This window comes from Camelus bactrianus, chromosome 18 (assembly GCF_048773025.1).
Source record: "Camelus bactrianus isolate YW-2024 breed Bactrian camel chromosome 18, ASM4877302v1, whole genome shotgun sequence".
Classification (NCBI taxonomy): Eukaryota; Metazoa; Chordata; class Mammalia; order Artiodactyla; family Camelidae; genus Camelus; species Camelus bactrianus.
The window spans coordinates 20019457-20030168 of NC_133556.1; the positions used below are offsets into that span (position 1 = coordinate 20019457).

General features: G+C 37.6%; 1 protein-coding gene across 3 annotated transcripts in view; it reads right to left on the reverse strand.

The window, feature by feature from the left end:
* Nucleotides 1-10712, reverse strand: part of ACSM3 (acyl-CoA synthetase medium chain family member 3) — a 42345-nt gene that overhangs the window by 31054 nt on the left and 579 nt on the right. For 2 of the 3 annotated variants that reach the window (XM_010961055.3, XM_045521189.2), the window contains exon 2: nucleotides 88-218. The exons of the other annotated variant lie outside the window; for it this stretch is intronic. The gene's annotated coding sequence lies outside the window, so the exon portion shown is untranslated. The remainder of the gene's footprint in view (nucleotides 1-87; nucleotides 219-10712) is intronic. 3 annotated transcript variants of the gene reach the window in all.

Here is a 10712-nt window from a genome sequence, read left to right on the forward strand (position 1 = left end):
CAACCTGAGCACCCAATTCCCACACCTCCTTCCTTGCCTTTCTCTTGTCTTACACTCTATGCATTGTATCTCTCTAAATACATCTACCTTTACTCAATGGTGGCTCGCACTTGAATTCTTTCCTGTGCAAAGCCAAGGACCCACACTTGGCAGGGCACATCCCAAGGGCTCAACCGAGATCTGGGACTCGGCCCTCCTCACGCCCCACATCCGTTTTCCTGCATTAAAAAGAAAAAGAGAAAAACAATAAAGAAAAATTATTTTATATGTCAATGATTCATGGTCATTTAAAAATTCAAGCAACATAGAAAAGTATAAAGGAGGAAGTCAGACAACATTTCAAATCTCACCACGAAGAAGCAAATGTTACTAACTCTGGGCCCACAAGATTTCAAGTATTTATTCGTATTTACAGATGGAAGGTAGATGGATGGCCTGATAAAAATGGATCCAGTATATGCATAATGTTTTGAATAAAAAGATTTTAAGCTTGAACTGAGAGAAAAACAACTGAAGTGAAACTGAAAACAGCCATTCTCCAGGTAGACATTTCTTCACTAGGAACATTAATAGTTCCTAAAAGATCCCAAAAGATCTCACCAGAGGTAAGGAAAACCTTAAGTGATGAGACATTTTTTAAACTACACTTTTCTAATTAGACCGGATCAATCAGTATCTACTTTGAGAAATTAATTGGTACTTTCCATTTCTCCTATCTCCCTCCCCTAGCCCTTTGATTTTTATTAGCTGAATTATTGTCAGATTTTGAGACACGTGTGTTCTCTTCTGAAACTAGAACTTTCTCAGTGATCAAGCATTAGTTTATGTGAGCGATTGCCAACTGGGGGCGGTTGTGCCCGAGGGGGATGTTGGTCTATGCCTGGAGGCATACTGGGTCGTCACACCTTGTCTGGAGGGAGAGGGAGGTAGCAGTGACACTGCCATCTAGTGGATGGAGAATAGGGATGCTGCTAAACATGTTAAAATTCACAAGGCAGCCTCTACAACAAAGAATTACCTAACCCCAAACACAAATGCTCAGGCTGAGAAACCCTGATCAAATGTAGAAGTCGATTCAGGGGTGCTTTTCACACACCTTCTCCTTTGTGTTTTCTTCTTTTATATGTATTGAAGTATAGTTGATTTACAATGTTGTGTTACTTTTAGGTGTACAGCAAAGCAATTCATATATATACATATATGAATATATATATGACATATATATTTTTTTCAGATTATTTTCCATTATAGGTTATTACAAAATATTGAATATAGTTCCCTGTGCTAGACAGTAGGTCCTTGTTTATCTATTTTATGTATACTAGCGTGTATCTATTAATCCCAAAGTCCTAATTTATCCCTCCCTATCCCCATTTCCTCTTTGGTAACCGGTTTCTCTTCTATGTCTGTTAGTTTGTTTGTTTTGCAAATAAGTTCATTTGTATCATTTTTTTTAGATTCCACATAGCAGTGATATCATAAGATATTTGTCTTTCTCTGTCTGACTTATTCCACTTAGTAGGATAATCTCCAGGTCTGTCCGTGTTGCTGCAAATGGCATTATTTCATTCCTTTTTACGGCTAAGTAATATTCCATTGTATATGTATACCACATCTTTATCCATTCACTTGATGGACATTTAGGTTATTTCCATATCTTGGCTATTGTAAATAGTATGTTATGAACATTAAGGTGCATGTAGCTTTTCAGATTAGAGTTTTTGTCTTTTCCAGATATATGCCCAGGAGTGGGATTGCTGGATCTTAGGGTAAATCTATTTTTAGTTTTTTAAGGAAGCTCCATAACTGTTTTCCATATGGCTGCACCAAGTTACAGTCCCATCAACAGTGTAGGAGGGTTCCCATTTCTCCACATCTTCTCCAGCAGTTATAACTTGTAGGCTTTTTAATGATGAGCATTCTAACTGGTGTGAGGTGATACCTCATTGTAGTTTTAATTTGCATTTCTCTGATAATTAGTGATTTTGAGCATCTTTTCATGTGGTTGTTGGCCATCTGTATGTCTTCTTTAGAGAACTATTTAGATCTTCTGCCCATTTTTTGATTGGGTTATTTGTTTGTTTTTGATACTGAGCTGTATAAGCTCTTTGTATATTTTGGAAATTAATCCCTTGTTAGTCACATCATTTGCAAATATTTTCTCTCATTCTGTAGGTTGGCTTTTCATTATGTTTATGGTTTCTTTTGCTGTGCAAAAGCTTTTAAGTTTAATTAGGTCACATTTGTTTATTTTTGCTTTTATTTCTTTTGCCTTGGGAGACTGATCTAGGAAAACATTGCTAGGACTTCTGTCAGAAAATGTTTTGCTTATGTTCTCTTCTAGGAGTTTTACGGTGTCATGTCTTATATTTACGTCTCTATGCCATTTTGAGTTTATTTTTGTGTAGAGTGTGAGGGAATGTTCTAACTTCATTGATTTACATGCGGCTGTCCAGCTTTCCCAGCACCACTTGCTAAAGAGACTGTCTTTTCTCCATTGAATATTCTTGCCTCCTTTTCCTTCTTTGTATTCTTTAAAGTTTTTCCTCTTCAGCTAAATTTAACATCTAGGATTTTTTTTTCCTCACAAGAGCTTGTAATGATTATATTCCCTTGCTTAATTTACAATGCCTCTCTAATAGACTTTACAGGAAGTTTGGCTTGGCTAGGTGTAAATTTATTGTGTTAAATTTTATTTCTCTCAGAAAACTGTAGGCCTTGTTCCTCTGTTATGTGGCATTAAATATTACTCTGGAGAAGCTCAAGGCCAACCAAGTTCATTTCTTCTGGTATGTGCCTGTTACATGATTTAAAAAATCGACTGGCCTTTGTCTCTGGTTCCTAAGTTCTTGGAGACGCTAAATTCTTGGAGTAATAGGAGTGCTTCTGTTATTCATGAACACTTCTAAGTCACACCTAAGTTTATGTTAGCAAGATGACGGAGGATGAGGGGGAAAAAATCAATGATGTGATTAGAGGCCTGGGTTTTGAAGCTAGCCCAACCTCTGGGGAGGGGAGGGAGAGCTGGAGATAGAATTCAGTCATGTGGCTAATGATTCAGTCAGTCATGCCTACATAATGAATCCCCAATAAAAACTTTTCTTTACCTTCTGTTTTTGTCAATTTGATTACCATGTTCCTTAGTGTCCTTCTCTTTAGGTTGATCCTGTATGGGACCCTCTGCATTTCCCAGACTTGGCTGACTATTTCCTTTCCCAGGTTAGGGAAGTTTTCAGCTATGATCTCTTCAAATATATTCTGAGGCTCTTTCTCTCTCTCTTCTCCTTCTGGAACCCTTATAATATGAATATTTGTGCACTTGATGTTGTCCCAGAGGTCTCTTAGACTGTCCCCATTTCTTTACATTGTTTTCCTTTTTTCTATTCTGTGGCAGTGATTTCTCCTACCTTGTCTTCTAGCTCACTGATCGTTCTTCTGCCTCATTTACTCTATTGATTCCTTCAGTGCATTTTTCATTTCAGTCATTGTTTCCTTCGGGTCTGTTTGGTTGTTCTTTATATTTCCTAACTCTTTGTTAAATACTTCTAACTTTTTGCTCTGTGCATCCATTCTCTTCCCAAGTTCTTGGATCATTTTTGTGATCATCACTGTGAACTCTTTCTCGGGTAGGTTGCCTATCTCCACATCACTTAGTTCTTCTGGGGTTGTGTCTTGTTCCTTCATCTGGAACATATTCCTCTGCCACCTCATTTTGTCTAAACTTCTATTTTTATTTTTATGTACATGGTGGGTAAGTTACATTTCTTGACCTTGGAGAAGTGGCACTCGATAGGGGGCATCCTATGTGTCCCAGCAGTACACTCCCCTCTTGCCACCCAAGGGTGAGGGGGCAGCTAGTCTCAGGGTCCAGTCTGGCTTGTGTTTATGGATTGGGTTCCACAGGCTGTGGTATCAGTTATCTTGTTTCTGGTGTCTGCCCCCTGGTGGGTGAGGATGGTCTAGAAGCTTGTGCTGGCTTCCTGCTGGGAGGAGCTGGTACCTATCCACTGGTGGGTGGAGCTGGGTCCCGCCACTCTGGTGGGCAGGGCTGTATCTCGGGGTGTATTTAGAGGTGGCTGTAGGCTCAGGAAGTTTTTAGGCAGTCTGTCTTCTGCTGGGTAGAACTTTGTTCCCACATAGTTAGTTGTTTGGCCTGAGGTGTCCCAGCACTGGAGCCTACAGGCTGTTGGGTTGGGCCTGGTCTTGGTACTAATGATCCATGCAAAATGTCAGTGTTCACGCAGATGAATACTCCTCGATATATCTCACACTAGCTTGTATGTCCCCATGGTGAGCCACAGTCACCCCTTACCTTCCCAGGGGATCCTGCAAGACCAGCAAGTAGATCTGGCCCAGGTTCCTATGAAATTACTGCTTTTGTCCTCAGTCCTTGTGTACATGAGATTTTGTGTGAATCCTTTAAGAGTGAAGTCTCTATTTCTCCCAGTCTTGTGAAGCTTCTGCAGTCAAGCCCCACTGGCCATCAAAGCCAAATGCTCGGGGATTCCTCTTCCTGATGACAGACCCTCGGGCTGGGGAGCTTGATGTAGGGCTCAGAACTCTCACTCCTGTTGGAGCACTCTGCAGTGTAATTACTCTCTAGTTTGTGGGTTGCCCACCTGGGGGGGTATGGGATTTGATTATATCATGAGTGTGGTCCTTCTACCGTCTTATTGTGGTTCTTTCCTTATGTCTTCAGATGTAGAAGATCTTTTTGGTAGTTTCCAGTCTTTTAAAACCAATAGTTGTTCAGCAATTAGTTGTGATTTTGTTGTACTCATGAGAGGAGGTGAGCTCAAGGTCCTTCTACTCTGCTGTCATCCCCTATCTTAACTTTTTTTAATCTGTAAATTCCATCCCCTCATCTTTTTTTTTCTTGTAATTTGTTGTAGGAAATAGGGTATTATCCCGAAGAGTCTTCTGTCTTCTGGATTTTGCTAATTTAACCCTGTAGTTAAGTTGAACACGATTTTCTGTCCCTTTATTTTTTTTGTAAGGTGATAGTTAGATCTAGAGTCTAGATCCATTTTTAGCAAGAAGGTTGCATAAAAATGACTGTGTAATTCATACTGCATGACATCTGGAGAAACATAATATCTCGCTGGCCTTATATGATAACACATGAGACTGCTCCATCCAAGGCAGCTATTGATAGTCATCATCTATGTTAAAAAAGAAAGAATAGGCCCATGATTAAAGCTACTGGAAATAATAAGGGACACATCTCTGTATGCAAGGAAAGTAGGATATGTGCTCTCAGTAAAAGAAAAGTTACGAAAAAGAAATCTTTGGGAAGGAATTTAATGTGTGGCCAGGACTGGCTAAGATTGGAATTAATTTATTAAGTAAATTAGTTTTAATATTCAAAATAAGCTGCTGCAAAATTAGGATTTTTCTTTCTCTCTGTTGAAAGGACAATGTCTTTTGGGCTATTGGTCTGCTCTTGATAAGAGATTGCAAAAGGCTTTGATTTACCATTTAAAATAAATCTTCCTGAAAACAGATTCTGTATTTCGTTAAAATAAGTTTCTGTGTTCAGAAGCTGAATCTTCTTTACTAAAAGAGCTAAAACTTTTAACAACTATTTAACATTCTGTATTTGCCTTTAACATCTATTGCCACTTTAGTTAAATGGATAACTAAGTATAATTACACAGTGACTGATGATCCTATTTGACCAAGTGTTTAAAACCTTAATATTTTTGACAAACTTCCCCAAGTCAAATTTTTTTTTTAGTTTATTTTTTGTGGGGAGAGGGAGGTAATTAGATTTATTTATTTACTTATTTTTAGAAGAGGTACTGGGGATTGAACCCAGGATCTCTGCATGGTAAGCATGTGCTCTACCACTTGAGCTACACCCTCCCTCCTCCAAAATCAAATTCTAAATGAAGACTTTTTGACCTCTAACTAACTGAAAATTTCCAGAGGGTCCCTGGAACATTTAAAAAGATTTGTTCTCTACCCTTATAAAAAAGGAGATGTTAAACTAATTAGGCTTATTTGATATGCTAAATTGTTATCAGGCCCTTTCCAGATTCTTGCACAGCAATGCCATAGAAATAAACATTGCTTCCACAAGACTCTTAGGTAAGGAAAGCTGTTTATTAAAAGAGATGATAGCTTGTGCACAAGGGAGAAGGTGGTGGTGGGGGGAGTGCCAACTCCTAGAGTAGAAGGGGTGAGTTGCTTTTTTAACAAAAGGAAGGGTTTATCTCACAATCCCTGACAATTTCCAGAAAATGTAAGCAGCAGGAGGCTCCACTGTGGCTGTCCGGAATAGGGAGTGCTTCTGTGAGATGAAAAGAGTGCATGAGAATTTTCTGCAAGAAAGCCCTGGAACAGACAAAGTTAAAATTTATATATTTGAGCTTCTCGTCTTGTGGCAACTACATGTACTCCTTAGTGTAATAGAGACAAAGTTAATCTTTTATTTCTCTGAGCCTGGTTTTTGTCTCTGGAATTCAGGCCCCCAGGGCCTTTGTTCTTTAGCTTCCAAGGGCTGTTTTGCTCAAGGCTGTCCTCTGGTTCTTTTCCAAAAGGGTGTACTTTTGTCTTCCTGTCTCAAAATTACATGGGAAGCAGTGCCAAGTAAGAAGTAATACAAAGCTGAGGGAGACAGTATAGCTCAGTGGTAGAGCACATGCTTAGCATGCATGAAGTCCTGGGTTCAAGCCCCAGCACCTCCATTTAAAAAATAAATAAATAAACCTAATTACCTCCCCCTTCCAAAAAAAAAAAAAAAAGTAATACAAAGCCTTCTTTATGTTGTGTTTATGTCAGTAAATGTCATATGTATTTCAGAAATTATGTGAAATTCCTGGAAATCTGATATGTCTTGATATAATGTTATCAATCATAATTCTAGTTATTATCTTAAAATGTTGTGTGTTACAGAAATAACCAGTTTCCTTGTCACTTCCATTATGATGAACTCTCATCAGGTCTTCAATAATGGGCATTTTAAGGTCTTTTGTCATTTGCAGACAGTTAGTTATTGTTTTACTTTCATGCTTTTATAAAAACAGTCCCACAAAAGTGCTTCATCTTCAAAGAGAATTTGTGGAAAAGAAAAGAAAAGTATAGTTTTCTGATAACTTTAAGATCATAAAACTGAACTGGGTAAGAATTTTCAGAACTAGGGGGATAAGTGGATGTAAGCAGAATAAGAATTAATAACATGGGAATGAGCAAACTGAGGAAGATAATTATGATTATGATTTTTATGACTTCTTGTTTGAAATATTGGTGGTTCTCTAACATTTTGCTTTGTCTCCTAAGCTATCTATGACTTAATTACTTACTTCAATTTGATAAAATATACCTTTGTAAATAAAGAAGAAACATTTACTTGTTCTTTTTACTGATCCCTCCAAAATGTGGAAACTCTTTAGTATTCTTTTTATGGCAATATAGTTACTTATTTACATAAGTTTAGTAAAAATCTCTTATCCTCTAACAGGACAATTAGAAATACTGGCTGTATTACCAAGACTTTGACTGTAATATCACATTTGAGATAGATATGCATAGACTCAGACGTGACCAGACAGTTTTAAGGAACTGCTTGTGTTGTGTGTGTATACACACCCACAAACACACATACACACACAAATTTTAGAAAAATAAACTGAAGATGACACGGATGGAAAGATATACCATGTTCTTGGATTGGAAGAATCAATATTGTTAAAAGGACCAAACTTCCCAAGGCAATACAAATACTCATTGCAATCCCTATCAAATTACCAATGGCATTTTTCACAGAAGTAGAATGAAAATTTTAAAAATTTGTATGGAAACACAAAAGAACTCTAAGAGCTGAAACCATCTTGAGAAAGAAGAACAGAGCCAGAGGAATCTTATTCCCTGACTTCAGACTATACTGCAAGGCTACAGTAATCAAAACAGTATGGTACTGGCACAAAAACAGATATATAGATAAATGGAACAGGATAGGAAGGCCAGAAATAAACCCACACACTTATAATAAATTAATCTAGGATAAAGGAGACAAGAACACAAAATGGAGAAAAGACAGTCTCTTCAATAAGTGGTGCTAGGAAAACTCAACAGCTACATGTAAAAAAATTAACTTAGAACAGTCTCTAACACCATATACAAAAATAAACTCAAAATGTATTAAAGACCAAATGTAAAAATGGATACTATAAAACTCCTATGGGAAAACATAGGCAGAACACTCTTTGAAATAAATTGCAGCAATATTTTTTTGGATTTATCTCCTAGAGTAATGGAAACAAAAGCAAAAATAAACAAATGGGACCTATTTAAACTTAAAAGTTTTTTCACAGTGAAAGAAACTATAAACAAAAAGAAAAGACAACCTGTAGAATGGGAGAAAATATTTATAAACGATGCAACCAACAATGGCTTAATTTTCAAAACATACAAAGAGTTCACCGTCACAATATCAAAAAACAAACAAACAATCAAATAAAAAAAATGGGCAGAAGATCTAAATAGACATTTCTCAAAGAGGACATACAGATGGCCAATAACCACATGAAAAGATGCTCAACATGGTTAATTAGCAGAGATATGCAAATCAAAACTATACTGAAGTATCACCTCACACCAGTTAGAATGCCCATCATTAAAAAGCCTACAAATTATAAATGTTAGAGAGGGTGTGGAGAAAAGGGAACTCTCCTATACTCTTGGTGAGAATGTAATTTGGTGCAGCCACTATGGAAAACAGTATGGAGCTTCCTTTAAAAAACTAAAAATAGAGTTACCATCTGATACAGCAATCCCACTCTTGGACATATATCTGGAAAAGACAAAAACTCTAATCTGAAAAGATATGTGCATCCCAGTGTTCACAGCAGCGCTATTTACAATATCCAAGACACGGAAATAACCTAAATGTCCATTGACAGCTGAATGGATAAAGAAGATGTGGCATACATATACAATGGAATATTACTTAGCCATAAAAAAGGAATGAAATAATGCCATTTGCAGCAACATGGATGGACCTGGAGATTATCCTACTAAGTAAGTCAAACAGAGAAAGACAAATATATGGTGTCACTGATATGCGGAATCTAAAAAATGATACAAATGAACTTATTTACAAAACAGAAACAAACTCACAGACAAAGAAAAGAAACTTTTGGTTGCCAAAGATAAAGGGTTGAGGAGGGATAAATTAGGACTTTAGGATTAACAAATACACAGTACTATGCATACAATAGAGAAACCACAGGGACCACAGGGAACTATTTTCCATGTCTTGTAATAAACTATAATGGAAAAGAATCTGAAAAAGGATATATATATATACACACACACATACACACACACAACTGAGTCACTTTACTGTACACCTGAAACTGTAAAACACCTACACTTCAATAAAAAATTTAAAAACATCCTTCAAGTATAAAAACACTTTTGTAAACATTTCTATAGGAAAAAAGACAAAACTTTATAGAGTTGCCCCAACCAGTTTGTAATATACTTCCAGAAAGAATCCACATATACATTTTCTAAGACGAGGGTGAGAGGCATTTCATAGTTTTTTTTTGGCAATGAGACAGAAGCCTGGCCACTGGTTGAGGTTCCCTCTGAGTCTACCGGAAAAACAACAGAACTAGGTCTTCTACTCAGGTCAGACTTTAAAACCCATGTTCTCTTCATTTTGTTATGAAGCCTGTTCTTTTAATTTATCAGAAGGACACAATGCACAGTAAGACTCTAACAAGAACAGTAAAGACATTCTGAACAAACTCTAGATTCTCAGTATATTAGTTAAGGTTGGCTGGGGTATGCTGCAGAAACAAGCCCAAACCTCAGAAGCTTAAGTCTAATGCCGAAGTTCCTGTTTGATGGGCTTTCCTTGGGTGGCACTCCTCCACACGATAGTTTAGGGGCCAGACTACGTATCTTAACTTTATCTGTATGCCAACTTCTAAGATCCTAAGGGCAGAGGCTAGTGTATGGGCAACTGAAATTCAGCTAGTGGAAGAGACAGATTCCGGGGTATAATAGTGCCCTTTTCTGGTTCCTCTGACATGGTTTAATGGAATCAGGACGTGGTTGCATTTTCCTTCTTAACAGCATGAGTTTTAACCTTATTCATTTATTGACCAGTTTGGGGGTTGAATTTAATTCAAAAACATTTTTGAGCCCCTACTATGGGCCAGGCACTATGCTAGGCACTTAGGATGAAGGGGAAAAAAAAAAAACAACAAACAGTTTCAGCCAGCTCTCTCTATGCCTCCTGACACCACAGCAAGGCCAGTGTAGAGACTGCTCTTCACAAGCAACTGAGGACCTCCAGAAATATATGCCATGCAATCTCCACAATGACATTATGGAAAGTAAAGGCAGAAGCAAAGGTGGAAGGAAAAAAGAAGACTGGTAATTTCGGGGGGAAATAATGGTAAATCTGCGGTTAGAATCAAAGACTGACTGTCAGCTCAGCGCCCCTTTGCAGATTACCTCCTTCAGGATTTGCAGGAACTCAAATCTGGCAACACCTTTGTACGTGACGAGTAGCTGGGGGTGAGGGTGAGGACACTTACTCCTCGTGAACACAGTCTTAAAAGCTGGCGTCTTTTCAACGATTTTAAAAAGATAATATATTAACTTGATAGTTGCTAAGACTATAGATAAAACCACAGAGAAAGCAGTGTGAAATACTTACACAAACAACCATTCTTGCTAAGTCATATAGAAACATA